A 16,539-nucleotide genomic window follows, 5' to 3' on the forward strand; every position below is an offset into this window, starting at 1 on the left:
CCCTGCTTGCCGCAACTAGAGAAAGCCCACGCGCAGCAAAGAAGACCAAACATAGCAAAAGTAAATAAATAAAATAAATAAATTTTATAACAACAACAACAATCAATCCATCCTGTACCCGGAAGAACACAGGTGCAGATGTTTACCGTAGGCAAAAGGAAAACTTAAGTCTAAACACAACATTTATTTACACATCTTAATGAGTGCTGATTTGCAAAATACTCTGTTAGACGTGGGTGAAACGACGATGAATATGGCCTGGTCCCATATTCTGAGCTCAGCAGATGGTCAGGAAGATAATTAAAATAGAAAAGAACTAAGGCAGCGAGAAACTACAATGAGTGGTGTACTCAGGTTCTCAGGAAAGAGGAACTCCTCCACTAACCTTGTCCACCTTGTATACCCGTGCTCCCCAAGAGATGAGCGAGCAGCCGTATATACCCTGCTGAAAATGCCAATTGTGAGAGGCGGTAACAACTCATCTGTAAGGTTCTGGGTGGACCTAAGCATTGTGAAAGAGGAGAAGGATGGAAAAGACCAGCTAACCGTGAAGTGCAACTTCACAAATGTCGCCTTAGATGCCAGCCGGCAGTAAGATTTGACTCAGTGCTCCTGAGTCAAATCTCCATTTATTCCATCCCAGACAAGCCCAGGCAGCAATACCAGATTCATACGCTGGAGAAACCCGAGAAGCCATGTACTGCTAATCTCACTTGGAGAAATAACTTTGAATTGTCCTGAAACATAAACGTTGCCACTTCCAGCCCCCTCCTCAGCCCTTGCTCCTTGACGATGTGACTCATGGATGCTTGGCCAGCTTCCCCGCTTCACTAGCCGCTGTACACCCTGCACTGTTGGACCTCCTGCAGTTCCCAGAGATATTCACATTCTGCTCTATCTACCTGCATGCCCTCCTGCACTCTTATTTAACTACCTTAGTGCTTTAAAATGCAGCTCAGACATTTCCAGCTTCGGTAAAACTTCTAATTCCTCTAAAACGGTATAGGTGCAACCGTGTGATTTCATCCATGATGCTATCCAAAACACATTTACAAACACTTGAGGATTCAGCAGTGCACAAGGCAGGCAGCTCTGCCTTCATAGAGTTTATATCACAAATAAACAGGATCATTTTGCATATTGGTGGGTACCATGAGGAGACATCAGGGAGAGTTAACGATGCGGGAGGACGTGGTGGATGGTGAGGGGTAGTGGTGGCTCGCTTTACCAAGGGCTCCGCTCGGGGAAGCGATCATTGAGCTGAGCGGTGAACTACAGGAGACCTCCAAAAAAGAGGCAGTGGAAGAATTCATTTTCAAGCAATAGCAAAAGCAAGTTGGAGTGCCCTATCCCAGCATTCCTCCAGTGGCATTCTCATTGCCTTCTGATGTCAGTCTGAATATGTTAAGGGTAAGGTCTATGTCTTCTTCATCTTTGCACCACCAACATATACTTTAGTACCTGGTAAATGGGCAGTCAATAAATGCTTGCTAAATGAAAGGCAATAAAAATAGCCCGAGCCCAAAGAAAACCTTGACGTGAGTGTCTTTATATCTGGAACATAACACTGCGATGGACAAACAATATCCTAATTCCACAAATGCAGTAGTGTAGGTGCCTTGGCAGAGCAGAGACCGTAGTGGCTTTGGGTGTGCCCACTTAAGACACGTCCATCCTACATTTATCCAACTGCATCCATTTACATACAACGGGGCTTAGAAAACCTTCTGGAGGGAAAACGCCTTCCACAAACAGCACTGATATTTGGACATACCAGCCAGGCGAATGAACAAGGACCATGAGAGCACTGAAAGAAAATTGGCTCTAAGGGAGAAAAATCTGGCTTCTGGTCGCCAGTCGAGGCATCCATGTCCAATGGAAGTGGTGGTTTCTGGCCATAACAACCTGTCCTCGGCCAGCAGCTCCAGAGCACTTGAGAGGAAGGGACCCATGAGCTGAAAGTAATGTCTTCATGAACGCTACCCTTAGTGACCCTTAGTGGCAAACACACCCCACTGTGGCAAGCCTAACAGCGCAGGATAGAGGGAGGAAGCTTTCCCTCTACATCTATGAAAGCTGACTGAACTGCTGTAGTATTACAAAGGCTAAGAACAGCACCGGGCCACGGTAGCACTCCAGTGGAGCCCAGAGCAGCTTAGTTCATGGGAAGCAAGCTCCAGTTCGGCCACAGTGACAGCTCTGCCCTCGAGACATTAGCTGTGGGGATCTGGCCTCCTGGGGGCCACAGAAAGCAACAAGGTGATTGTATTTGTCAAGAAACATTTGAGTCTCCTGAAAACTCCTAGAAATTCTTGAAGCCAAGAAACTGTCCAAATTATATTTTATAAGTATATATATATATATATATATATATATATATATATATATATATATATATATTTTATATCCACGTATGTAGAGATTTGTGGATAATGAAGAAAATGTTTAATCGTGGTTCTGTACAGGAAACTGATGGGACCAGGATCAGTTTAACATAACCTAGTTATTCCTAGACTGTAACACAGACTGGGTATTCCCTGTGCTCTAGCTTACTGCTGAGTTGAAATTTAGAGAGTCTTGTAATTTAAATGCTTAGTATTTCTTAAGCTAATATTTCTCAGTAGATGAGTGTGTGGAAATATATCCAAATCACCTAGGAAGTTTTTCAAAATAAGTTTCCCTAGTTCTCCCTCTGTCTATAATACCTACCCCCATGCTTCCAATCTACCCCCCCTTCCTAACCAGCTGAGATGGGATATATGTCTGTTTTTGTAAAATCCCCCTAGATGATTCTAATTTTACACTCCTTTCATGGCCAGGCATCTCCTGAATGGAGAACTGCCCTAATCAATCTATCAGCTGCCTCAGCCTAATCTTTGACTAACACTGTATAGTAAATCAGAGGTAGTACCATTAGTAAGTCCCTGAAAGACTGGTAAGTTGATCACAATATTTCTGGCTGCAAGTAATTTTAAAACATTGAAAATACCTTAAAATCAGAGTATGTATTATGCACACAGAAGTAAATCTGAAGATAGGGTGGCTCTAAGCCAACCTTATCAAGAAGGAAGCTTCTACCTTCTACATCTGTGCTCCCCAAAGCACAACCACTCATCCTCTTGGGCCGGGCACCTCAATGGTTTCAAGATAACTGTGACAGTTGCAGGCGTCACAGGCAAACATAGTATCACCCAGAGGAAGAAAGGTTTTGTTTTGTTTTTTTAAGTACAGACCTATCAATAATCACTTTAGTTTTCATTGTTTGCTTTTATTTTTGTTTTGTCTTTATTGAGATACAGTTGATTTATATTATTATTTTAGTTTCAGGTGTACAACATAGTGACTAAAACTTTTGGTAGATAATACTCTATTGAAAGTTATTACAAAATATACTGGCTATAGTCCCTGTGCTGTACAATATATCCTTTTTAAAACCTTTTTATTTTATATTGGAGAATAGTTGATTAACAATGCCATGTTAATTTCAGATGTACAACAAAGTGATTCAGTTATACATTTTTCTTGTAAACTTCTTTTTGAAAGATGTCAGTGAGAAAAACCTTTCAACCAGCCCTCAGCTACATTTGCCTTTAATGGCTGGCTCACCCCGGAAATTTATCAAAGCACAGCACCGCTCACACAATGGCCCGGGAACTGTCTCTCAGCGGATCCTGCCTGCTCACTAGAATCAGGAGACAGCCCACATCTAGACATCCTGATTTAATTAAAGTAGGGTGGGGCTTGAGTGATAGAGGCGTCTAAGTTCCCCAGGTGATCCTAATGTGCAGTTAAGGCAGTATCAATCATGATTTACCCCTGGCCCTGACACTTATCATGCCTCAAACACCTGCCCACCCAGAGGAAGTAACGCGATAAAAGCAGGGTTGTGTTCAGGAAGAGGAAGAGGAAAGTAAATATTAGATGGACCATAAAACATACCACAAGTAATCTCGGCTGTTCCTTCAAAGAAGATCCATGAGAGGGGTGAGCAATTGATTTAATTGCAAAGAGTAAAAAAATCAAAAAGAATTTTTGGAAAACATTTAAATTCAGGGTTTATTTACATTTCTGATAACTGATAAACCAAACATTTGAAAATGTTTATAGTCTTCTCTGTGAAGCCTTCTTCCAAATAAAAATGTTCTAATCCTTCTCCCTCTAAAAATAAAGTCACTCTTCGAAATATTTAGTAATAGGTTTGATATCTGCTTCTGGCAACAGTTGGGGATGACCTTATGACCACTATCTTGGTGACCTCTAGGGGGAGCTCAGGTTTCCTCTTCACTCTCCCTAGAAGGCTCAGGGCAGACGGGCTAAAAGGAATGTCACATCGGAGGGGTGAAGGTCATTGAACTTTCAGTACTCAAGGGAAGGGGATTAAGTTTGAGGCCTATGTGGAATCAGTTTTTCTCCCTTTGGGAAATCTCAGCACTTTTTCTTGAAAATTGTCTTTCCTTATAAAATTGGTGGAAAGAAGCCCAGTCTGGAAAATCTGTACCAATTTTCTGGAACAAAGGGATTTTCTGTTCCATTCCTTGGTGTGCTTTCTTTTCAATCGGCCTTGTCTTGCTATTAAGAGATGCTAGAGAGAGCTGAGATCTGGGTGAGGGCTTAAAAGGAAATGGGTTGAAGAGATTACCTCCAAGGCCACCCCAGTTTTACTTGTGACACTGAGGCCACCAGTAAACTAATAAAGTCCTTCTGGCTCCATATAATTGAGGTCAGTTTATTAGAGCTAAAGATTGACACTGCAGTTTGGAGCCAAATCCTCCTTTGACTGAACTATTTCTCACTCAGGAATCGCTTGTGGAATGAACCAAGTGTCAGCGTTAGGGCAGGATTGTGTTTGGAGTCCTGGGTTCCAGGCTCTTACGAGTCTCTTCCATCTCAACACAACTCATGCCACCACGTAGGTTGGAGACGAAAGAAGAGCAGGAAAAGGAGAGCAATAAATATTCAGGTTGAATAGTGGTAGTGTTCACTGGCCTTGAAAACAGCGAGACATGATTTCATGCCCTGGATCTAATACTTACTTATGTGCCCTCAGACAAGGTGCTTAAAATCTCCAACCTTTCATTTCCTCAGCTATAGAACAGGGATAGTAACAGCAGACACGTACAGTTAGGATGAGGGCTAATTTCAATCAGTCGTTCTCAAAAAGAGCACATGTAAGAATCATGAGGAGGAATATATACACAATGGAATATTACTCAGCCATAAAAAAGAATGAAACAATGCCATCTGCAGCAACATGGATGGACCTAGAGATTATCATATTAAATGAAGTAAGTCAGGCAGAGAAAGACAAATACCGTATGATATCACTTATATATGGAATCTAAAAAAATGATATGAATGAACTTATTTGGGATTAACAGATACACACTACTATATATAAAATCGATAAATAAGAAGGACCTACTGTATAGCACAGGGAACTATATATAATATCTTGTAATAACCTATAATGGAAAAGAGTCTGAAAAAGAATACATATATATATAACTGAATCACTTTGCTGTATACCTGAAACTAACAACATTGTAAATTAACTATACTTCAATTTTTAAAAATGGTTGGAAAAAAAAAGAATCACCTGGAGGAATTGTTGACCCATGGATCACTGGGCCGCACCTCTAGAGTTTCTGATGCAAAAGACCTGTGATGGAGCCCAAGGATTTTCATCTCTATTAAGTTATCAGATGATGCGGTGCTACTGGTCTGGAAACCAGACTCTGAGAACCACTTAAGATAATGCAAGCAAGCTACTTGGCACAATTCTTGGGAAACAGTAAGCAAGGAGTAAAAATGTTTTAGCTATTATTTTTAAGCTACATTTTGACTTATTCTTAATGCAAAAAATTTATTATGTTTTAGAGTTTTTAAAATGAAGCATCTGCTATATCATTCCTAATGCTGGCAGAGAGTTTGTGCCGACCTTAGCCAGTTATCTTTCATAAATGTAATTATAGCTACATGTCAAGTCATGTAAGTGGTTTCTGGTGATAGACTGTTCTCCTGTGACATGTTTATTTGCCAGTATGAGTGAGTTGCTAAATCTATGTCTAGAAAATCCTACCTTGACTATTTCTTCACTCTGAATCTTTCTGTATTAGGAAATCTGAACTTTCACTAAATTGTTAGCCAATGTTGGCAGTTTCTTAAGCAATTGGGTTCTTCAGTACTTACCTCATGAGATGACCAAGTATTGTCTAAAGAATCCTGGGAAGCAATAGTTCTGCACAAACTGGGCTAAAAGGAATCATATCATTTTGGCTGTTCAATCATAATTTATCCCTCTCTTCATCAGTGTTAATTAAATTGCTCTTTCAGGTAAATCGTAAATTCTGAATGACACTCATACAAGCTTCAAACTACCTTCACATTTATTATTTTATATGATCCACACAGACTCACAGAGGCAGTTTTCTCATCACTGTAACCATCCCACAGATGAGAAAATGAAGATCTGGACTGGTTGTAATTGTATAGTCTCATTTGCTAGATTTCTGGAAGCCAAGTTCTACATACAATGTGTGCTTGAAATATGTTCAGAATTTTAAAAAATCAAACATAAGATTTGGGCTTAAAGACTTTCATTTTTCATTTGACAGTTTAATTAAAACTGAAAAAGTGATACTTATCTACTATCAGAAATCAGAATATATGTAGAAAAAGAAAGAAAATAATTAAAACCACACCCAATCTAACCCACTCAAAGAGGACCACCGTAGCATCTTGGTGCCTAATCCCCTAAATTTCCCTCCCTGTCACCATGTACAAATCTAAACACTGATACTTTTGAAGCAGCTGTTTTCATTTACCAATATATTATGGTCATCTTTCCATGTTAATAAATTCAAAATTTGTATCGCACGGTGGTTCATTGTTTGAAAGCATTATATTTTGCTTAACCAACTGAGTGCTAGGTGATTTCCAAATTTTGCTTTTTCAAAGAACACTCCAGTGAATACTCTGGGAGCTCAATCTTTCCCACATCCTTAGTTATGTCCTCAGGAACAATTCCCAAAAGGGAAATTACTGTGTCAAAAAGCATGCACATTTTAAGTCTTTTGATACGCATTGCCAAATTGAACTTGAGAAACGTTGTACTAAATAACTTGCCAGTCCTCAACTCATGAGCATGGCACTTCCCCCTTTTATTATTATTGCATATTATTTATGTATTTGGCTACTGGTCAACTTTCCCTGGCCAAAGCCTCCTATGTTCTGTACCTCCACAAAAGAAGCCTCGAAGCACTCAATAAGGGCACCTGAAAATCTCTTCTCACGAACGAGACTGAGGATTGTGCAAAGAAAATGGGTAAAGCTCTTTCATTTAACTCCACTGTCTCAAAACTCCACCAATACCTTCAACTCTCCATTGCCACCTGTAACAGCCCATCTTTACAATGAGCCGTGCATTAACCTAAATCTTTCATGTGTGCAAGAGGAGACGCTATTATCATCTCCTCTCTACAGAAGAGGAAATGGAAGCACGTCTCTGCCCAAGATCATATTGGAAGTAGGAGAACTGATATTTGAAGCCAGGTAATCAATCTTTAAGCAAAAGTAAAGGAAACTGGCGAGACAAACAGGAAGAAGGCAGAAAATGGGGTGGGAACAAGAGATATTGTTCCAGAATGTCAAATGGACAACCTTCAGAGTGTCAAAGGAGATAATAAAATATGAGTATGCTTTGTATTTGTTATTATTCCCAATAAGATATAAGGAAATTAAACTAATGGGACTAGAAGCACTGCTCAACCATTTCTGTAGCACCATCCCTGATCCCTGTGAGGAAGAAAACCAGGCCTCCTGAAGCTCGAGACCTCTGCGTCAGGGTGCATCCCCTCTGAAGCCCCGGCCTGTAAACACAGCTCTTCCGTCTCTCTGCCTCCACAATTTACGGCTCAAAGTGGGCATACTAAATCATTAAAAGCTCTGATGGATAAAACCCATTTTTCTTGACCCAGGCTAGGTTTTTCCAGAGCAGGAAATAGGACAAAATAAGGCATGATAATCTGAAAACAAAAACAAAAACAAAACCCCATACCTCAGACAAGCTTTTATGTCTACATCACAAATCCTGGAGGAGATTGCACAAAACTACTCATCAATTCTGGTGCAAAAAGGATACAGACTGTGCTAAGCTAAATGTTGCTAACCGTTGGAAACCTGGATGCATTTCTGAATAGAAGCACTTCTTGAAGGCAAATAAATAAGTAAGGGTCCCCATGCTGATATTTTATTGAGTTGTGTACTGCTTAAGATTTGGGGTAAAACTAATGGCATTATTCATTAAAGTAATTTAGACCATTATCAGTCCTTTGCAAAAAGGGGTCTTTATCCAAAAACAGCAGATGCTGTATGTCTTCCCTTTGTCATGGTTTGATTCTTTTAGCCCTCACCTAGTCTCAACACATTTTTTCCCCCCCTAAAGTACTGTTTGTCACTCTCCTCTTTTTTGTTGGTTTTTGTCTTCACAGCTCTACCTTCTAAACTGGAAATTATTTTGTACCACTTCTTCATATCACAACCTCAAGACATTGTTAACTAGATTTGTGGACGTTTAGTTAGGTAAGAAGTAAAGTAAAGAACGGGGGTGAAAAAAAGGACGTAAATGTATTTTTTTCTCCAAATTAAATATGCCTCAGTTGTCTCCAGATCCTCCTCTCTTCTCTTTAGGGTTAAATAAAGAAGGCAGCAAGAAGGTAAGTAGGAGGGCTTGACCAGAACAGAAGGTACTGGTCCTAATGCCTTCATTCTGATGCAAGAGAGGGGTAATATATGGAGGCCTTGCTCCCAGAGAAAAATGCACTGGTCCCTTTGAGGAGGAGGATGTGAGGTCTTCTTACCTCCTCTGAAGGAGCTAGGTCTTTTACTTTTTCTTCGTGTTGCAACTTCATTTTTAATCCTTAGTCTGACTCTGCAACAGCTTATTTTTTTTTTTTACTCATGGTTTAATTTTCCTAACATGTTTTCAAGAGCCAGTAAATTTCTGAAGCAGACAGAAAATGCAAACCAGATGTCTGTTTAAGGCCATGGGCAGGCAACAGCATACAGTAGACTCAGTTTTTTGCTATAATTTCTTTTTTGGAAGTAGCTACAGATAAATAACCAACTCAAACAAGAGCAACAGAAATGATGGAAGAGATGATAGAATAGTATATTCAAATGCAACATCCTTCACTTCTTCCTTTTAGTTGAAGAACTATTCCAGCTGGTTTTACTGTGAAATTTTCCTGCAACGGAGCAAATAAATAAAAGCTAAAACCTCAAAAACTTTACTAGAATAGTTGGAAAAATGCCTCAGGATAAAAAAATAACCAAATACTGGAAACATGCTAAAGTGCTGCGGTAAAATATTGTGTGCCCATTGTAAGCTTTCCAAAGTACAGTAAGTCCCCTGCATACGAACCTTCAAGTTGCGAACTTTCAAAGATGCGAATGTGCATTTACATGTCCAATCACGTAAGTTAGTTCACGTGTCTGGTGTACATTGTCACATGCGTGCATCCTCTACAAGTGGTTGTACATTTGTGTACTTTACTGTACAGTACTGTATACAGTAGAGTAGTACAGTATCTTTATTTCAAGCCCAGGATGTCTGGAAGCAAGCGTAAAAGTAGCGGCGATGTAGCTGGTACTGCTGAAGAACCGAAGAGATTTATGACGCAGGGGATGTTCTTTATTTGAGGAGGCGCTGTTAGTTTTCGAGGCACAGGACCCGAACGTACAACGGTACACGAAGGTTGCAGCAGCCGTTCAGAATGCAATCCAGTGCTACCATGTCATCTATGGCGAGAAAAAAAGAGCTACTACCCAGACATCACTGGATCGTTTTTTCAAGAGGGGAGATAGAATTGAATCCAGCGAGGAACCAGAACCTATGCCATCACCGTCAGGCGTGAGTGAAATTGCAGCTTGCCCTCCGTCTCCTATTGCTGGTGATCCTTCAGCTCTACCATCTCCCACCTCCTCCCCGTCCTCCAGTCAGTAACTCTTCTTCCCTGTTCACTCGGTGCTAGCTCGAGTATCCCAGCTGTTGTACTGTACTACTGTACTTTTCAAGGTACTGTACTGTAAGATTAAACATGTTTGCTTATTTATTTTTCTTTATGTATCATTTGTGTGAAAAGTATTATAAACCTATTACAGTACAGTGCTGTATAGCCGATTGTATTAGTTGGGTACCTAGGCTAACTTTGTTGGACTTACGAACAAATTGGACTTATGAATGTGCTCTCGGAACAGAATTTCTTTGTATGTAGGGGACTTACTGTGATTACACTCTGTATAATACAAGCTTGTCAATTCCCAGGATCATATTACTTGTTTGCTGTTCTCACTAGAACCCATAAAGAAAAATGAAACCAAATATGACTACTAACTCTTCAGGAAGACATTTCCTTTCAAGAGCAATCCTTCAAAGATACCTCTAAAGTTCATGAACCAGGTTTGACTTGGCCCAGATCATCAGCTTCTTGAGTCTTTCTGAAAAGTCTAAGAGCTTAGTTATAAAATACAATAAGACTTCACTAACTCAGATTATTTGTAGGAAAGGCTAACATGTTCAAATGATATGGCTTTCCTTGAAATTTAGTTTTGCTATTATGAGACTATACACATGAATAGTTACTGCCATATCAGAGCGCTGCCAGATTTTACAAGCCCCATCTTTAGTTATGCAATTATTTACCGGGTACAGTTTGGGTTCTCCCTTTCTCAGGTATTACTTTCTCCCAAAGAATAGAATCTGTGGCTTAGGCTGAGTAACACAGATAGTCATCACTCTATACATTAGAAGATTAAAAAAAAAAGAGTATAATGATATGGCCTCCAGCCAAAAGGCTCATTTATTCCTATTCACTGCTGGCCCTAGAATATTTCCAGTTGTACACTTTTGAATGCTAGTTTCCTGGAGAACATAATTTGGAGAAAGATGCTTATAAGAATCTTCTCTTAGATGGGAAAGATTTGCAGGGTATGCAGGTGAGGCCAATATATTGAGAGAAATCTTGCCCTTTCAAAAAGGACCAAGTCAGGTATAAATGAATCAGACTTGACTGGCAGCAAGGGTATTTGTGTTCTGGGATAGCCAGAAACTAATTCTATTCTGGAACACTTTTATAGCTAAATAAAAGTTTTTCAACCCTGATTCTCATTATCTTTGCCCCATTTCTTTAACTTCATTTTTTCCCTTGTCATTGGCCAAAGTTCAATCACTTATTGCCTTGAGAAGAATTTGGAATGTGTAACTGCGGTCCCTATTTGGAAAAGAAATTGCATGGGTAAAGGAGTTAAGAGAAAAGTAACAGAGAAAATTCTCACCATTTTGGCTTCAACCTTTCGGAACTTCACGATTTATAACTTAGAAACCACAAACCTACATACGGAGGTATAATTGGTTCTGCTCTAAAACATTGTTTACCTTACCAAGTATGTCACTAAGAAAGATTATTGCCAAAGTGTTTAGCTCCAGAAAGTGGAAAAAATGTTTAAAAAGGAATGAATTTAACATAAAAAGTATACAGCTTCTCCCGCAGCAGATATATTTTTATGAAGAAATGGAAAGCAGTACATATATACAGCAAATCCTTATTTACTCAACACTAGCAGGTAATCTGCCATGTTTCTTATAATAAAGGCTTATCTGGCCATTTGAAAATATTATACACTTTTCTACTTTTAAAAAAATTTATTTTGTTTTGTTTTGTGTTTTTCAAGATCCTTGGCATTAATTGTTCTAAAATGATATAGTTAGAGACTCCTGAAGAATGTTATATATCCACATAATGCAGTGTTGCTGTTGTAATGACTTTTGTCTGTTTCTAATAGCTTTTCATCACCATATTGGCCACGTTGTCATCTCTCCCTCGCTGTATGGAAAAGGGTCTAACAGACTCTGTAAGGCTCTACTAGAACGAGTCTTCTTTTAATTGGATACTCTGATCTGCTGTAGTCTCAGAAACTAGATAAACAAGTTTGTTAAAAGTCAATTTAAACTAAGAATAATTAAATTCTAAGTGAGGATTTCTTTCTCATTGGTCAAGACCGTAACATTTGGGCTACTCGGAAGCCTTTCCAAGTAGGCTTTTTAACTTTTCAACTATTTCCTGAGCAGTAGAATGTGGCATTTAAACAACTTTCATGTAAATGAGGCATTGCGTGGTGTGCCTGTTTGCGGGCTGTGGTGTTACTCAAAACGAATTTCATCATTCTAATAATTTTTAGCCTTAAACGAATTTAGCAGGAGATCTTTCCTATCCTGCTGCACATGTATTTCAGACTTCAATGACCTCTATCACCAAACTAAATTAAGATAGAATAATACCTAACAGGGATGAAGGCAATGTTCTCACATCTTTAGAATAAACCAGGGTAAATATTTGGCTTCAGGTCATATTCTGGATTAACGGGTGGGCAAGTTGACGGCACAAACACATTCACGCCACGTGCACACACTCATGCACAGACTGACCCTCTGACGCCTGGGTGACTTGTTATTCTGGCAACTAAATCCAGTTCTCTCTCCTAACCTGAGTTCACTAAAGACTGATTCTCTACATCTCCCACCCTACTATGATATGTTGTATGGATGGTACTTGGCTCTTGGATGTTATTAGGAGAAGCAAAAGATTCTCGGGACTAACACATCAGTGATGCTCTCAAAGCATTTTGGCAAAATGAAGAAAGCAAAACAGAGCAGTGTTTTTAAAATAACAAATATCTATGGTTCCCTTGAAGAAAATTCGAAAATCTCACTCTAACAATCTATTTGTTTTTTTACTCCACTCCTAAAAATGGCTTCTTTTTCACATTTCTGCCCCCTCCCTCTTCTTTTTTTAAAATTATTTTTATTTTTTTTTAACCATGAGAGCATCCTGCTCCTCTCTAGCGAATATCAAAAGTAATTTCAGGCAATGGGATGATTAGAGGCTGCATCATTACTCTAGAGAAAAATGAAAAGCATCACACTGGCCATTAACATCATGCCAAAAAGGGAGAAAACACACTCAGATAACTGCTGAGTTAAGCCATAACATTCATTGCTTAGACAGTTGCTATCCAGGGATTCTCTCATCTACTTATCTTCAAATATATATTAAGAGCCTAGTTTCATTTTCATTTCTGCAGATTATATCTAATCAGTACCCATCTTGGAGCACAGATTGGAGATATAATGCTGATCATTAGTCTGTGATGGATCTTCATCTATTCCAAACTACTGCTAAGCATCTCTGAAATGAGGGGGAGACATTATCTCTACTAGTGAGAGGATATATTGATGTTGAAGCTCCAAAATACTTGGGAACACTTAAAACTAACTCTGAGCTACTTATCTACATTTTCATATTATTGTAAATTTCAACTAGTCACATGCCCTAAGACACTTACTACCTGCCTGTAGACACTGACATATGCTTGGTACTTTTCACTCCTCCCCACTCTCCCATTTCTATCCCTTCACTCACTAGCTAACTTGACTAAAACTTAGAAACTAAAGTTGAGGCCTTCAATTTTAAACCTGAATTGAGAGAATATCAACTTTCCCCCATGCTCCCTTTCACTTATAATACACTCATTAGTACAAAACACATAGACTCAAGGAAATGGCACAGAGATATTACACATTCTGCATTAGAATGCAGAAATAATCCAAAAATGGATTGGCTTTGGGAAAAGTTTTAAAATAGGTGATTTGCTTTTGTAGCCTCTTCTTATCACCCATTTCCTCATTAAATTTCTTTACATTTATCCACTCGTTCTTCACCAAACACTCTTAGAGAAACCCGGTGTCTCACCTAAAGTTTTTGTCTGACACTTAATTTATTTAGACCCAAATATTATGTTCATCACCAACTGAAACTGCCTCTCTTCTTGCCTAGAACAGGCTCCTTCTTTACCTCCCCACTTCTTTTTCTTTTCTCTCTTTCCTCCCTTTCACTGTTTCTGTCCTCAGTATCTTCCTACTTCTTTCACTCTATCTAATCCCTTTATTTCTTTTATACCTTTGTGAACAACAGAGAATATCAGCACATAGTGGGAAAATGATAAACACTTGTGGAAAGAAGGCAGAAAGGGAGAGCAAGCAGGAGGCAAAGAATTAGCTCAGACTCGACCTGATTTCCCAGCCCAAATGCCTAAGTTTCCAGACCTTTCTTCCAATCTAGCTGCAGAACACGGAGAGTAGAAAAAAAATCATACATTAGGAAACGAAAGTATTGAAAAAACAGATTATGAGGTATTCTCGTTTTCTACTCTTTGTGTTTCCAAGAAAATAGAAGACAGAGGTCATGATTGTTTGACTGAGTTTATTTTGTCAGAATTTTAGAGCTGAAAGGGACCAGCTTCCATCAACTGGGGGCTAATTAGCCCTTTTGGTTTCCATTTATATATGATCCTCATGCATCATATTCTTCAATTCTTTGAGTTCAGATTCCTCTACTGTGACTGCATAGTTCCTCTCTCCATTTGGCAAAGAGCTGTCTTTTTCCATGAGGCTGAAACCAGCCACACTCCAGAACATGCTAAGGCCCTCTCTTCTGGATTCTGCTCTCTGTAGCCAGAACCCCATCAGTATCCTCCAGTGAAGGCCTACCTGTGCCGCCTTGGCCTGACGACGACTGAGTAGTTCCTTCAGCATCCAAGGCCTATTAGTATTATTTTCTCCTCTGCCACTTCCCTTCTCTCAAAGTTGTTTGGTAGGTATCAAGAAAGAAGCTACTAATACAGCTAATCATCTTAACGTACCTCATCGAGTTGAGGAAATCACATAGTATGCGCCAGCACCTCAAAAATGGAAATTATCCAGTTTTGAGATAATATAGCTAATATATAATGCAGCTTCAATTAAGGCATCCACTAATAGAGGCATTTCTTTCTGCTTAATCATCTTTTCTTTGCATTAGTAAATTATTTCTGGCAGGAAACCCAAGGTTGTTAAGCTGCTGCATTTCCTTACTTCATTTCTAAGTAGTTCCACCTGGACTGGATTTGTGAAGATTCATACAAAAAAAGCCAAAAATATCTTGTCTCTCAACAAAATATTTGGACTATGGAATGAACTGAATCTCTGAACACAGCATTACAGAAACTGACAGCATGAGCTCAATATTTTTAGGGGTGTATTCATTTTAATCTCTTATAAGTCTAGTTACCAGAAACATCTTGGGAGCCAGTCCACTAGCCTTCCATGGTACCAGTGCAACTTAAAACTCGTTCCACTGAATCTGATGTCAGTCTACTTCATCAGGATAAGATAAAAGGCAAAACTGTCTTATCACTCAACTCCAAAGAAGAAAATCATTTATTAGAGAGATGGTCTTGACTTATCTAAAAAATTACTGTAGGCTGTCATAATTTTTTCTCCCATAGCTAGTAATTCTGGGCATTTATTAGTGATGATGTTTTCATTGATTGCTAATGAAGAAGAGATTTAGTTTCTTAAATCTTCTACTTGTGCTACATTATAAAATGTTGCTTGAGGGTTTAAAGTGTTTCTTAAATTCTAAAATTAGAAACCACTCTGATTTGAATGAAGAACAGCTCTGTTTAGTTCAACAGTAATTCTTTGTATTAAAACATATTTCCATTAGTGTAGTAATAGAAAATGTAACATGAAATTAATCAAAATGATCCTCAGCCTTAAAACAGAAAGGATAAGCAGAAGAGGATGCTATTTACAACCACAATCTTCTATCTCTCTGAAGGATACAGAAATATGACAAGAGAAGAAAGGTTAAGATGGCTGACTGAAGCCATTCAAATTTCTCAGGATATATAGAGAGTTAGCTAGATATTTAAATAAATTCATCTTAAAATATATCCATAGCATCACTGCTAACCAAGAAACGTTGTCCATTGTGAATCAGAAATGTGGATGAATCTGTGAAAAATAGAAACTGAGATAAAATTAGTAGAAGAAACTACAGATCACACCCATGCAGGCAGGGACTGCTGCAGAGGTGAGGGTGTTTCCAGGGTTATCCAGACTTTTTCAGGAATTCACGAGAGGCCCCAGGGCAATTACTGGAAATAAGAAATTGTGTTAGAAGGAAATATGCTGCATGGCTCCTCTCTCCTTCCACATTTGTGTTGAGCAACTGGCAGTAGAAGCACGTGTCCATAAAGAGGAGTACTAAGGATAGGCATGACCCACCTAGTCATGAACTACCTGAAGGCAAACTATGGGTAAAAGCCACATATTGCAACTCTCACACACCCACCCCCATTGCATTCACTGTAGATGACCTCCGGGGTTATCAGAATAGCCTCCAGCAACAGGGGAATAGAGATTCTCAAATACAAGATGAACACATGATTGAGACTCACTGTGTGATTCAGGAAAGACCACACTGTGAAAAATAAGCACAGATAACAAAAAAATAAAAGAACCTCATGGAATTCCCTAGTGGCTTAGTGGTTAGGGTACTGGGCTTTCACTGCCGTGGCCCAGGTTCAGTCGTTGTTCAGGGAACTGAGATTCTGCAAGCTGCGTGGTAGGGCCCCATCCCCCTCCACCCCAGGCAAAAG

Source organism: Kogia breviceps, chromosome 5 (assembly GCF_026419965.1).
Source record: "Kogia breviceps isolate mKogBre1 chromosome 5, mKogBre1 haplotype 1, whole genome shotgun sequence".
NCBI classification, from domain to species: domain Eukaryota; kingdom Metazoa; phylum Chordata; class Mammalia; order Artiodactyla; family Physeteridae; genus Kogia; species Kogia breviceps.